The sequence below is a fragment of the Patagioenas fasciata genome, chromosome 1 (genome assembly GCF_037038585.1).
Source record: "Patagioenas fasciata isolate bPatFas1 chromosome 1, bPatFas1.hap1, whole genome shotgun sequence".
Classification (NCBI taxonomy): domain Eukaryota; kingdom Metazoa; phylum Chordata; class Aves; order Columbiformes; family Columbidae; genus Patagioenas; species Patagioenas fasciata.
Window position 1 is genome coordinate 67,779,590 of NC_092520.1, and position 13,100 is coordinate 67,792,689.

Below are 13,100 nucleotides of genomic sequence, written 5' to 3' on the forward strand. Positions count from 1 at the left end.
ATATTTTTTCTAGACAAAAGACTAACAGGCTTGGAGAAAGCAGGTAGTTTCTCATCTGAAAATATTCTAGGATAATCAGAAACTGATAAAGATAGAAATGTCAGTGAGATTTAAGAAGAGGTGGGAATTTGAATGACTTCGATGAAAAAGGAGGGGAAAAACAAACAAACAAATTTGGGGTAGCTTACCCAGGCCAGACTGTGCAACAGAAGCACAGTTTAGGAAGGCAGTAAAGTGGAAAAATGGGAATCACCTGCAAACATAAGAAGAGGGTATCTCTGTCTCATACCAAGCGCTACTAACAGAATGCTGTAGTAACTAAATCCTGCTTGAATTTATCTTTATTTGGTTTAAAGGAGATCCTAAATGAGTGAACAGAAAGGTGTTAATTTTTTCCATTATAACTTCTATAAGCTTGAAAGCATTTATGTTTCTGCATGCTGCATTCATTCATTTTTCAATTAGGACAAGAGAAATCATCTACCAAACTCTATCTTCACACTCTTCTGTTGATGATAACTGCCTTTCAAAGTCCAACCAGTCTGATGCCTCCGTTTCTTTGTTTCTTTAATAATTCCTTTATTGGCAACAAGGAATATAGAGGAAATAGTAAGCAAACTCCTCAATAGGTTAGTATTTTTAACATCAACAGTTATGTTGATGCTAGCTAAAAATAAGTTAAAATTAAGAGTTCAGGCACACAGTGTACTTGTATTTTAATGAGGTGATTTGTGTAGACCTGTCATTGAGTGTTAACGTTAACAAATGTAATTAATTCAGTCATATAAAACAAATAATAGATAGCTATATTTTAATGAATTTAAACCTATGTAAAAATGCCAGCAGAAAGTTCCAATCATACTTAGTCAGGAATATGCATTAATCTTGCTTAGTTTTGCTCTATATGGTGCACTAGACAAGATCTTCTGGCAAAATTAAAAATAAATGCCTACAATTGACCTCTGACTCATGCAGTGTGGAAACATACAATATTTAGGTTTTAATTGTGCTATTTTTCAGCTGCACCAGATCAGACCATCTGTGCGAAGTCTAAACTAGGTTTGTTTTTCTACATATATTGAAAAGCATTTTTTAAATAACATTTTATTATTATTTCTAAGGAAAAAGTTCAGAAATATTTGCATATATCTAAACAGGAATAGCTCAACATCCAATTAACAATAAGGTATATGTTACATAGGAAAAATCAATATTGATTTGCAAAAGACCATGCCAATTTGTTCTCACAGTAAGTGTTCTTTCCCTCCAATCAACTGATTTTCTTTCTCAAAGGGAATGGGAAGGGGAAAGTGCTCAAATAAAGAATAAGCAAATATTGTTTGTAAAGAAGAAATGTCTGTGCTGATGGCAAATACTTCAGGCCAGATTTCCCTATAACTTTCCCATTTCTGTGCTTCATTGAAAACAAAAAACAAAACAGATCCTGAAAACCACATTTGAAAAAACTATCACAGATGGCAATGCTTATTTGTATACTCACTAGATAATGCTCACAGTATCATATATTTGCATTTTATTTTCACTCAGAAGATGCCTCTCGGTCATTTTCATTCCAACAGGCGGGTCTCTTCTACAGCAAAGAAGGAGATGGTGGCAAGAGGACTTAAGCCGTGTTAAGATGTGACTGGTGGTGCAGAATGATACCATTCCAGCAGCTCATCTGGGAAGACACATTCGCAGAGCAGACAGGTTTGCAAGAAGACCCTGAAGCCTCATCTCCTATGATTTAAGGCCCTTCAGGAAACCAGTGAAGAACTGACTTCCATACTCTTTGGGCCTCTGTGCCCATGTTCACAAAGGTGGCCCATTACCTTGAGGAGCTTGGCTTTGTCGGGAAGAGGTAGGTTCCTGTATCTCTGCCTGCCTATTCCTCTCTTGCACTCAAAATGGCATATCCCAGTCAAGCAGCAGTGCATTTGCACTATCACATGCAAGTGTAACAGACGGTCTTCACACCCATAAACAAATGTCAGTTATTTAGAAAACCCTTGAAAGTACTTTATCCCAATGCATGCCCTCCAAAATGTTGGGCAGTGCCACTGCTCAGATCATTTTAGTCTTTTTAGTTCCTTATGTCAGCATCACTTCACACTCTAGACATGCTAATCCCAAAATACTTACACAGGAGCTTAAGAATTTCTTGTATTTCCGCAAGACACAAAGATGAAATGTAGATGTTTTCAAATCTGATATCTGTATCTGACTTAATCACCTTAGCTTTTATAATCAGTGAGTGAGTAGGACTGGAAGTTTTTTGGCATGGTTCATCTCCTCCCAAAGTGGAATTTTGTCAAATGATTGATGTCCTAAATGTGCCTATCAGTCTCCAAAAGACCATGGCATTACTAGACGAGATTATAGATGTCTGAAGTTAGGTGAGGTTAATCCCACCCACAGTGATGTATTAGATAAACAAACACTATCGAAATATCCTAAAACACATTAAGGTGATGACTGGTATAGTTTTATATCAAACATTCCCCTGAAGTGCCCTTTATTTTATGTGTTATTGTCAAAATGAAGTCATGAAGACCAATAATGAACAGCTGGAAAAGTGTGTGTTACATAAAGGTGAAGAACATCTGGAGTGTTCTACAGAGGATTCTGTAGAGGTTTGATAGAGTTGAATGTAATTCAACCAGATAGAATTACTAACAGCAAAATAAAAAAGAGAGAGAAAAAAAAAAAAAAGGAAAGTATAAAAAAGCTGCAAAATTCCAGATTTTATATTTATTCCTTGGTCCAAGAACCCTGAAAACAATTATCTTTTGTTTAAGTTGTGATACCATCTGATAAATCTGTGACAATAGACTTAACGATTAGCAATATTGAAGACCCAATGCTTGAAATACTGATAAAAAACATTAATTCAAATATCCACTTAAAATAACATACTGAAAAGAATACATGACCAAAGCCATTTTTTCAGAACATGCCCGAGTGTGTTTTGGAACGTCCACTTGCAAGGTTAGCACCAAAGGCATACAGATTTTCTGGTTTGCTGAAGGATGTGTTTCTGGGAGAAAACTGGTAGAAATATTTAGTAATTTTGAGACATGCTGTTATGCGTGTAAGCATTATCTGTTTGCTTTATTTTATCACTTGGAAGTGAATATTGAACAGCGGGAAAAAATCTTCATGACAACTACAATACCTGGGATTCAAAGACACACTTTTCCCAGAAAATACTTACTGTATTACATATATTTATTAATAGTGGTCTTATGATATTAGTACTTTAAGGTGAGCCAGTAGGGGTATTATGATATTGTAAAATTTTTATCCTAATAAATGTGCCTATGGTAGTAAAATACATGTAAGTTATTGCTTTTATGAGTTTGATTTATGTTATGTTGTAACCCGTTGCTGAGAAGGATATCTTGCTGTACCGTAGAACTATGTATGTTGCAGAAAACTGTATTTCTTTTCACCATTCTAAACATAATAAATGCCTAAACTGTACAAGTTTAAAGACCATTGATGTTGAATTAAATGTCATAGACCTGCTCACCAACTTCTCCCGTATTCCTTATGCTCCTTCCTCCATGGAGTTAGGTATGTGTTAGTGTTGTCCTCTCTTTTACTCAGCTTATTGTCTTGTTTCAGATCAGTTGGGTGAGTAAAGCCAAGGTGTGCAAGAACCAGAACCACAGACTGTACCCAACACCTTACAGCTAGACAAAATGATAGCAGAAAATCCTAGGAATATGTAAGCACAGTGAAGAAAACAAAACATACCAACAATAATTATGCAATGTAAGTTCTTTAATTATTGTGTCAGAGCATTTTCCATTCGCTATTTTAAGGGTCTTTGAGTTCTATTTATTTACTACCCTTGATTAGTAGTTGATCAATAAATGTGCCCTTATGACAGCTGAGCACTTCTACTTTCTTAAGTCTTAGTTGTCAGCAGCAGTTACTTATACTACGTACAATGAAATATTTTTGCTTAGGGAACTTCAAAGTTGTATGGTTTTCCATACATTTTTCTCTGTGTCTTGGCAAATTTTAACCCAGTTACCTCTCCTCTACCTGTTTTATCTTTTTTTTTTTTTCCTAGAAAATCAGTATTTGTAGTTCAGATACGTGAAGAATCCCCCAAATATCAGGCATGAGTATTTTTTCTGATTTAAGTCATAAACTTACCTTTTCTAGGATCAGTTAGATCTATTATGCAACAAGTACTATAGCTCTAAATCTACAGTTACAGTATGAGTATTTCTCAGAAGAATAAATTGACTATACCTTCAGAGAAAGTCACTTCCACCTTCCCACATTTTTTTACTGCGCTCAATGTTTATTCATGTGCTGTCATAATTTTATAAATGAAATATAAAAATTGTGCAAATAGTAGTAAAGAGACAAAAGCCATTGTGCGCTGTTAAACAGTTAATCCTTGCTACATGAGTAAAAAATCAGTTTGTACCTCTGTTCATGCAGTACACTTCAGTGTACAGCAATAACCTATGTCTCTCCATCACTATGAAAAAATGAGAAATTAAGGCTATCAGACGTCAAAATATTTCTCCATATGGCAGCACATTTATATCCTGAACAGGTGTTTTTCTAATTATCGTGCACTGATAAAATTCTCAATAGTCAGTGATCATAGTCCATATTTCTCTTCAGTTGTGATGATGACACTGTGTTTATACAATGGGTGACAACAAAAAAACAAGACATGTCAGAACCTCATTACTCAGATACTCTTCGTTACCTCACATTTTCCCTCCCATTCAGCTAGCTACATTGTTTTGTCTTCTATGTGCATTTTCTCTGTTCTCTCTCCCACACTCTGGATTTCCCTCCTGAGACAGATGACCTCTGCGGGCACATTTTATCTTCATTAAACATATCATGTGTGGTTAATTTGATCCAAACATTAAGTATTTTATTTAATCAAAACTGAAGAATTTATATCAGCCAAGCATTAAAATGCACCCACTGATCCTACTAAACATCCCGCTGAGCACTCAGCATCCTACTGCGTGAAGTCCTGGTGCTACCTGCTTTTGGCTTTCCTGAGCAGTTCACATGGTGAACCATGGGAGCCTCAGCTGGAGAGGGGAGCAGAGGTTCTTTATCGACTGTAAGTAGTTGCTCTCTTCGTTTATGGACATCCTCTGGAAATCAGTAAGACACTACTCAGTTTGAATAAGGATATATTGAAATCCCATACTGTGCTACTAGTAAGCCTGCTTTCAAGGTGCTGTAAAGAAGAACATGACAAATAGTCACACTGTTTAACGGAGTAACTCACCTTTAACTGTGGCTGAATTACTAGAACATATTTAATGTATCATTTTAAAACCTTTCACTCATACATCCATTTCTTATACAGATTTTCCAAGTCAAAAACTCTATTTGTCCAATGCAAGAGCTCGGAAAAGCCTCAGTGATAACTATCATGTGTTTATCGCTCCTGTGATCGCTGAAGTCTGGTTTGCTTACCCAAGTCCAGTGGATAGCAAGAGAACTGAAGGACACCTACCACCTGACACCACGACTCTGAGTAGCTTTATTGTCAATCCTGTGTATAGTCCTCAGGTAGCAGGACTTGTGCCTGACGAAGCTCCACTTATTTGCTCATCTATATGCCCACAGGCATCATATACATGTACTTCAGAGACCTTTCAGCAAGCCTACCCAGTAAAATTTCAGTCCATTCCAAGTTTATAAGGGTTCAATCAGGCAGATGTTAATCAGTGAACTATGCATAAAAAAGCGAGCAGCCGTTTCCACCGTCTCCAAGATAGTTGCCATAGAATCTATTATTCCAGTACCACAATTGAAAAAGGGCTTAGGTTTCAATTGAATCTTTTTTGCTGTCTCAAAGAAATTAGGGCTCCTTTAGGCTGATACTTAAATCTAATGAACCTGAATACTGTGAAACCCTCCTTTTCCACCCCCAAAAAGGCTTCTCTGACCATAAACAAGACTGTATCTCTGGAGGATTTCCTACGCTCTATTGATCTAAAGGTAGGCTTTGTAATCTCTCAAGAATGGTATTTGTCTTTATATCTAGTTCAGAATGAGCAAAATTACCCCGAACAATTTTATTAAGCTGATAGAGATGGGAACTGCTCATTTTAGGAAGACAGACAGACCTTTGACTTGTTGGTCAGTTAATCAGATGCTTTTTATATATTTCCTGGGAAATTGCCTTTTTTTTCCAGAAATCAGTATAAATTTCAGTTTGAGAGCTGTTTAACTTTTTATCATGTCTCAAATGAGAGAATACTAGGAGTTATTTCCATATAGGTTTTTGTATTTTATTAAAAAACAAACAAACAAACAAATAACAAAACAAAAAACATCATCATCAACAACAACAACAACAACAAAAAACAAACAAAAAAAACCCACTTTCTGTTTGATACCTAATCTAACTCCCATTTATTGCAATTGAAAACTTGCTATTAATTTTAATGGAACACAAGGAAAGCCACGTTCCTGGTGAGTTTCCAAAAGAACATTGATTTCTTGCATACTCACAATCTTTAGAAGTAAATTCTGGAGTTACGTCCCACCTGTATGTACATACATAGAAATCCAAGTTGATGGGAGCTTATCTATGTGTGGTAAGCAGAACCCATAAAATGACAAGAGGGATGCTTCAACAAGCATGCGACCTAAATTAGTCAGGTAAAGGAACAGGACAGAAAGAGAAGGAGTAGGATGTGGAGAAGAGAGCACAGAGAAAGACAACAGAAGCCAGGGAAGCATTCAGTTATTTTGTAAATGTAATTAAAGATTATCTTTCACTGTTTCAGTGAAGGTGATAAAGGTGCTGGCAGATATTACTAAGATATTTAAAATAAGTGGCATTTAACTGTATGTGAAGTCTAAGTTTGTCTGGTTTTTGTACCTTATTTTCAGCAATGCTGAAAGTACACTCAAGATGTTGCTTAGTTGGAAAAGGCAATATATGGAACAGAACTCCAAACACACCAGGAAGAGACTGGCAGACTTATCCATGTATATGAAATCCAGAAATATGATGGACTTTAACATCACTATTTAAAAGATATATGGAGATCTTCTGTGGAGAATGAACTGATTCCACTAGGACCTAAATTACTGGAGAATAAAGTGCAGAGGCAAAAATAGTGATACACAAAAGAAGGAAAGAAACAGAATTCATTGGGAATGGGAGTAATTGAATGAGGAAAGTACAGGGAGGGGAATAGTCTTAATTGCAACTGTATTTTACCAGTATATTGTAATGATCATCACATAAATTAAAGAACAAAAAATGTTTATTTACAACATAGAAATTGTCCTTTCCTTTAATTTCTCCACTGTACTCCTCCTGTGGCTTACAGGACTTCCTGTAGGGATGGACAAGAGTAGATGGTTCTAAATTCATGAGACCTAACTCATGAACGATGCTTCATTCAAAATATGTTTTGCTTTCTGGCATATCTAAAGTGAGAGAATCCAAGATGTTTCTTTTGTATGGGTCCTCATCACAGTCCTTTTAAGCAGCCAGACTTTAGAGGGAAAGCCCAGGATCCCATCAGCAGGCCACTGACAACACTGTGTCTCAATCTTAGTGGATATTCAGAGGCTCAGAGGCAAAATGAAATTACTTACCATAGGTGGTTTGTTCATGTGGCGTTAAGAGTTTAAATCACTACAGGGCAAAACACAATTTATATAACCTTTCTGTGAATATCTATGAAGCCAAGAGGACTGTTAAATACTGAGTAAAGTGAGCAGGACCATATTTTAATGACCATCTAAGGTGTCAAGTTAATGCTGAGTTTTTAAAGAACCATGAGTCCCTTGAAAGTCTACTGAAAAAATCTTGTTTGCTAATCCTTTGAATGTTAATGTTATGTTTAATGAGTTTCTACAAGTTTCCTCTATCATGGGGCAGGAGAATGGAGATTTCCTTTGTTTTTTAGGTTTGATTTTTGCCTTGTTTTTCGTTGCCTCCGTGAGTTAATGAGTTTTGCTGGTGGCATTCCTTTTTCCTTGTGAGAAAGGGACATGTAGACTGTCCTCGTTTGTTCTAATTCAAGCAAACAAGTCATTGCTGTCTTTCACTTTGTGGGATATAGCATTGCCATCTATTTGACCCAAGTAAATTAAAAAACAATAATCTATGAAGGTAATTTAGAACTGTTTCAGGACATTTGGCACAGAAGAGGATTGAGTTGCACTTTAAATTGGGATCTTTACAGGTGTATTATTTGGAATACATCAAAAAAATGTAAATGAACTTAGTAAGAATAAAGTAGCAGGCTCGGCTCTGTGTTTCTGAAGTCAGAGCACCAGGGTGGCCATGGCTGATGAGTGCTAACAGTGTCAAATTCCAAGATTCCCATTCTAATCTTACCAGACAGAAACCAGGAAACCTTTATATGACAAGAGTTTTAGGACTTCTGCTTAAAGAGTACAAATAGAAACACTGCAAATTAGATTGCAAAGCTTGACTAAAGGTGACTTTTGGTTGAAGGACGCTGCAGGCCATGGTTGGTTAGCTTTGTTCTTGGGCCATGTTTGATGTTACTTGTCAAGTCTCAGACCTAGAGAACTAGAGAAGGGAAGGAGACAGAGAGAGAAAGAGATAGCTGCAATTAAAAAAAAATAGGTATTTTTAAAACTGCAGATTTGTATTTTTATAGCTGGTATGTTCCTCAGTTCAGACCTTTCCCTGGGAGAAAGCAGCTGATACTTCTTATATCATTTAGCCTTTGTCAGGAGGGCTATTTTAACTGTAAAGAGAAATATGTGAAACTGTCAGCCACAGACCTTTAATTCCCAGGCTTATATTTGTAAACAATGATGCCGTTTTTTTACGGCACACTCCCTCTCACAGAGATACAAAGATCAAAAGTGAATGTTTCATTTTCCATAACTCTTCCAGACACACATAGCTCTTCCAGAAAAATAATAATAAAAACCCCAAAGAAGTAAACAACATTCACAGAGGGAATATAGCTAAAGTAATTCACACACTATACAAACATATAGTGGTACAAAACCTGCAACACGAGTTTTTTGTTACATTTTAACAGTGTTTCCTCAAATCTTCAAAGCTTGCTTGATGGCTTGCTGAAGTAATTGAACCACTCTTGAGTTGTTTTATATAGGACATCTTATCTTTCTTTCATTACCCAGTCCGTGGCTTCTTTTCTATTCCCATGAAATCCATGTACACACTTTAGAAGCCCTCCTGAACAAGCTTGCTTCTAACTTTCACAGAGCCCTTCGCACAATTTGAATACGAAAGAGATACTGAATAAAAAGCTTTAATCTCTTGTCTGCTATTCTTCTTTCTTGCCTCTTCATCTCCCCCTCCCCTTCTTCCAAGAGCTTTTCTGTGTTAGTAAAGTGAACACTTTCTGTTTAAAGTAAGTATAATGCTTGAGAAGATGCACTGGGAGAGTGAAATCGAAAGCCTGGCCTGCGAAGCCTCTCTGCCACAATTTAGTAATATTCCTGCTGCATTTACTTGCTCTTGAGCTTTTTGCAGGTAAAAGATTAGTAAAGAGCTCTCCTTAACAAAATCATTCAATCAGTAGCAAGCATAGGCAGTATCAAATGTGCCCTCTACCTCAAATACTGTGGGGCTCTTTCTTCTGATACCTCTTCCCTCAGTTAACTGGAACTGCTTTGAAAGGGCTTTCTGTTCTCTGCTCTCTTGTCAATTTGAATGCCAGGAAATGAGCCTCCTTTGTGAGATTAATTAATAGCAGGAGCTGATCGGCCCAAGCCCAAATGCCACGCAACAGAGCTGTAATTGCTACTTTGTGGAAAGGAAAGAAAAAGTTTTGGTTGCAGTTTAAGAAGAGGGTTTAAGGAAAGTTCTTTGAACTAGAGGTCTCAGTGCACTGGATTAAGGCAAGAAGCAAGGAGGCCTTTGAAGTTTGTTAAGAGGTTTTGGAGTAGAAAAAAGTTGGGTGGCAAATGGGAGCTGGCAACATCAAAAGCGTTTAGCACCATTCCTCACCTGCTTGTATTCAGAGCAGGGACCACAGGCTGGAAGCATCATTTGCCTGCAATTTAAATGGTCAGTTTGGGGCTCTATTTGCTTTGATCAGAAGCTGCACCCTGTATGTCAGTATGTATATAAGGGTTGTTACACCTGAACACCTGAAAGCTGCATATACTCCAGCACATGCACATGCATATACATTACATGTACAGGTATACACAATCACTGAGTTCAACATAGTAATTGACATCTGCCATTTTTCTTCCTACCACGTACCAATTATTGCTACTTTGCTAATTACTTGTGCACTGACATACCAATAGTCACTGATTACTGATACTACTGATCCCACATTTGATTAAAAGGCTTAGTAAATGCAGATTTTTCTAAATGACTCCAAGTATTCTACATATATATATATTTGGTAATAACTCAAACACTAAGGTCATCTTCAGGCAAAAAAAGTGGACACAAGTCCCTTGGAAATGCCTAGGCCAAAAGCAGGCAGGCATGACAGAAACCTTTGCATGAGTTGGCAGTACAACCTGTGGGACAAATTAATATCCCTTCATATTTTTAATGCTTAACGCAGGGGTGTCAAACTCATATCAGGAGGGGCCACGTCAGCCTCACAGTTGCCTCCAAAGGGCCAAATATAATTTTAGGACTGTATAAATGTAGGAGTGGTTACATTTATACAGTCCTAAAATTACATTTGCCCCTTTGAAGTAACTGGGAGGCTGATGTGGCCCCTGGTGAAAATGAGTTTGACGGTCCTGGTTTAGTAACAAGGATGTAGCTTTACAAACAGAGCACAGCTCTGAGTCCAGCAGAGCAAAAATCCTGGAAAACTGCCCTAATGGAGGCTGAGGGATTACCTTAGAGCCAGGGTATCCCCAAGAGCTGCAGAGACAACGATCTCATTCTGCTCCATACCCCACTGCAGGGCACATGGCCACAGCATATGTGCTGGAAATCCCTTGGTGACACAAAAGCACCTCGGAGGCTGCTACAAGCCAGTGGAGCTTAGAACAGCCTTGAGGTATTCTGAATTATACTGATGAGATTCTGTCAGCCCTGAAATTCAGAGAGGGCAAGGGTGGGGGAAACCTGGTTTTGTCCACTTCCTCAGCTTCTGTCATTTACACAACCAAAGTCAATGGGTCAAATTCACTTCTCATGTGATCTGAACGTAGTCAGTGATTTCTGGGTGAATTTGGCCAAGTATCTATGTCCTCTTAGTACCAAGACAGCACTACAAACTAAACCACAGATGTCTTGTCACAAACTTGACAATGTACTTTAAACCATTTGCTCTTAGAGGGGTGTAGCTGTCTTTTTTGTTCTGTTTCTACAGCACCCAATAGAAAGGACTTCTACCACTGTAAATGATGCTTCTAGTCAAACATTCAATCCTCACAACAGGTCTTTATGTTGCTAATTTGGGTGATGGGATAAAATTTCAAAGAGACAACAAATTAAAAATCATTTAGACCTCAGCAGAAAACCCATTTTTTTCCTATTTCAGGAGCTGACAGGGTCTGAGGTTTTGTATATTTTCCCCTCTTCAATCACACATAGAAAAATAAAATAGAAAACAAAATGTGTCTTCAAATAAATGTAAATGGGTATTTGAACTCCTTTTACACCTCTCCTTTTACACCTCTCAATCCAACCCAATCCAACAATGTGAAATGAGGCCTTACTGAAACAAAAATCCAGACAGAAACACATTTTAGTGGTGAGGGCTTTAACTACAAATGAAAACAAACAAGAAAAAAAAAAAAAAAAAGCAAGTCACTTTAGGCAGGATTCATCTTACCTAAGCCTTTGCTTTCTCCAGCCTCAGCTGGGCTCCCCTGTGCCTCCAAAGTACAAATCTGCCACTCTAAGACAGGTGGGATAATTCGGCCTTCGGGCATGGGCCTTCACTTTACAGTGTCTACAGAGGGAACATGAACACCAAATTTAAGGCAGCACCTTTTGAAGCAGTTAAGGCTGGGGAGAGGAACCCCTCTTCTAACAAGGTTAAGAGAGAGGAATCCAAACACTACCAGATACACTGGAAAGAGCTCTTCTGTGATTCTTTTTCATTAATGGATGATGTAAATTTTAGCTTATTCTTGTAATTGTTTAGAAGGACACCCTAGAGTCAGAGAGAGCATAAACAATATCACCAGATAGAATGCAGTAGAGCATGTTTATCATGATGTAGTCTCATGAATCGTTTTTCAATTCTATTGATACATGGTACACATCTACCCTCAGATCTATCTACTGTTTTTTTAATTCAAAGCAATTTACAAAATATGGAATCCCTCTCAAACAGCAATAATCATTGTTCCATCATAAATTTGTGGCTGCAGTTCAAAAATACTTAGGGTGGGTGGTTTGCTGGTTCTGCATCCTCTCTTCCTTGACTTGGTTTTTTGCCTCTTCTACCATTAAACAACCTCCCCACTGTCCTGCATTCATCTCCTCAGAGCAAGAAAGGAGTGACTGCGATCTTCAGTGTCTCTAGAAGTTTATCTCCTTATACATCACACAGTACATATGACACAAGAAGAGGGTTTCTTTCCCATACAATAACCAAGAAGCAGGGAAAAATAAAAATTAAAGGAAAACACTAACCCTGAGGCTGATTTGGATGACCTACACTAAGTGTATATATTGGTCTGGAGAATATTATGCCACTGACTTCTGGATTTATCTGCTCAGCTCTTTTAGGCCATCTTTCATCTCTTATTCTAGCTTCTAGTAAGTAGAGGGTGACTTATGTGGAAGCCAAGCCTTGAAAGCAGCAATTCTGACTTTTTTAGGAGACCACAGGGAGATCAAGTACAAATGCAAGTCTTCAAGAGACACTTAGTTTTTCACCTTATCCTAACCCGAAGCTTAGGACGTGTAAAATTCTCAGACTTCAATATCCCAAGGTCACATTACATGTCATAGAGAATTTTACTTACCTTAGGCAAAACAGTGATGTAGATCTTTATTTAAACATACGAATTAATTCACAAAATGTCTACAAGATACCCAAGCCCATCCATACATCATTATTTTTCAGTGAGGTTTTCTATAATTACATCTGTTAACAAATGTAGCAAATTCAATTAAAATTTAACTGGCAGTG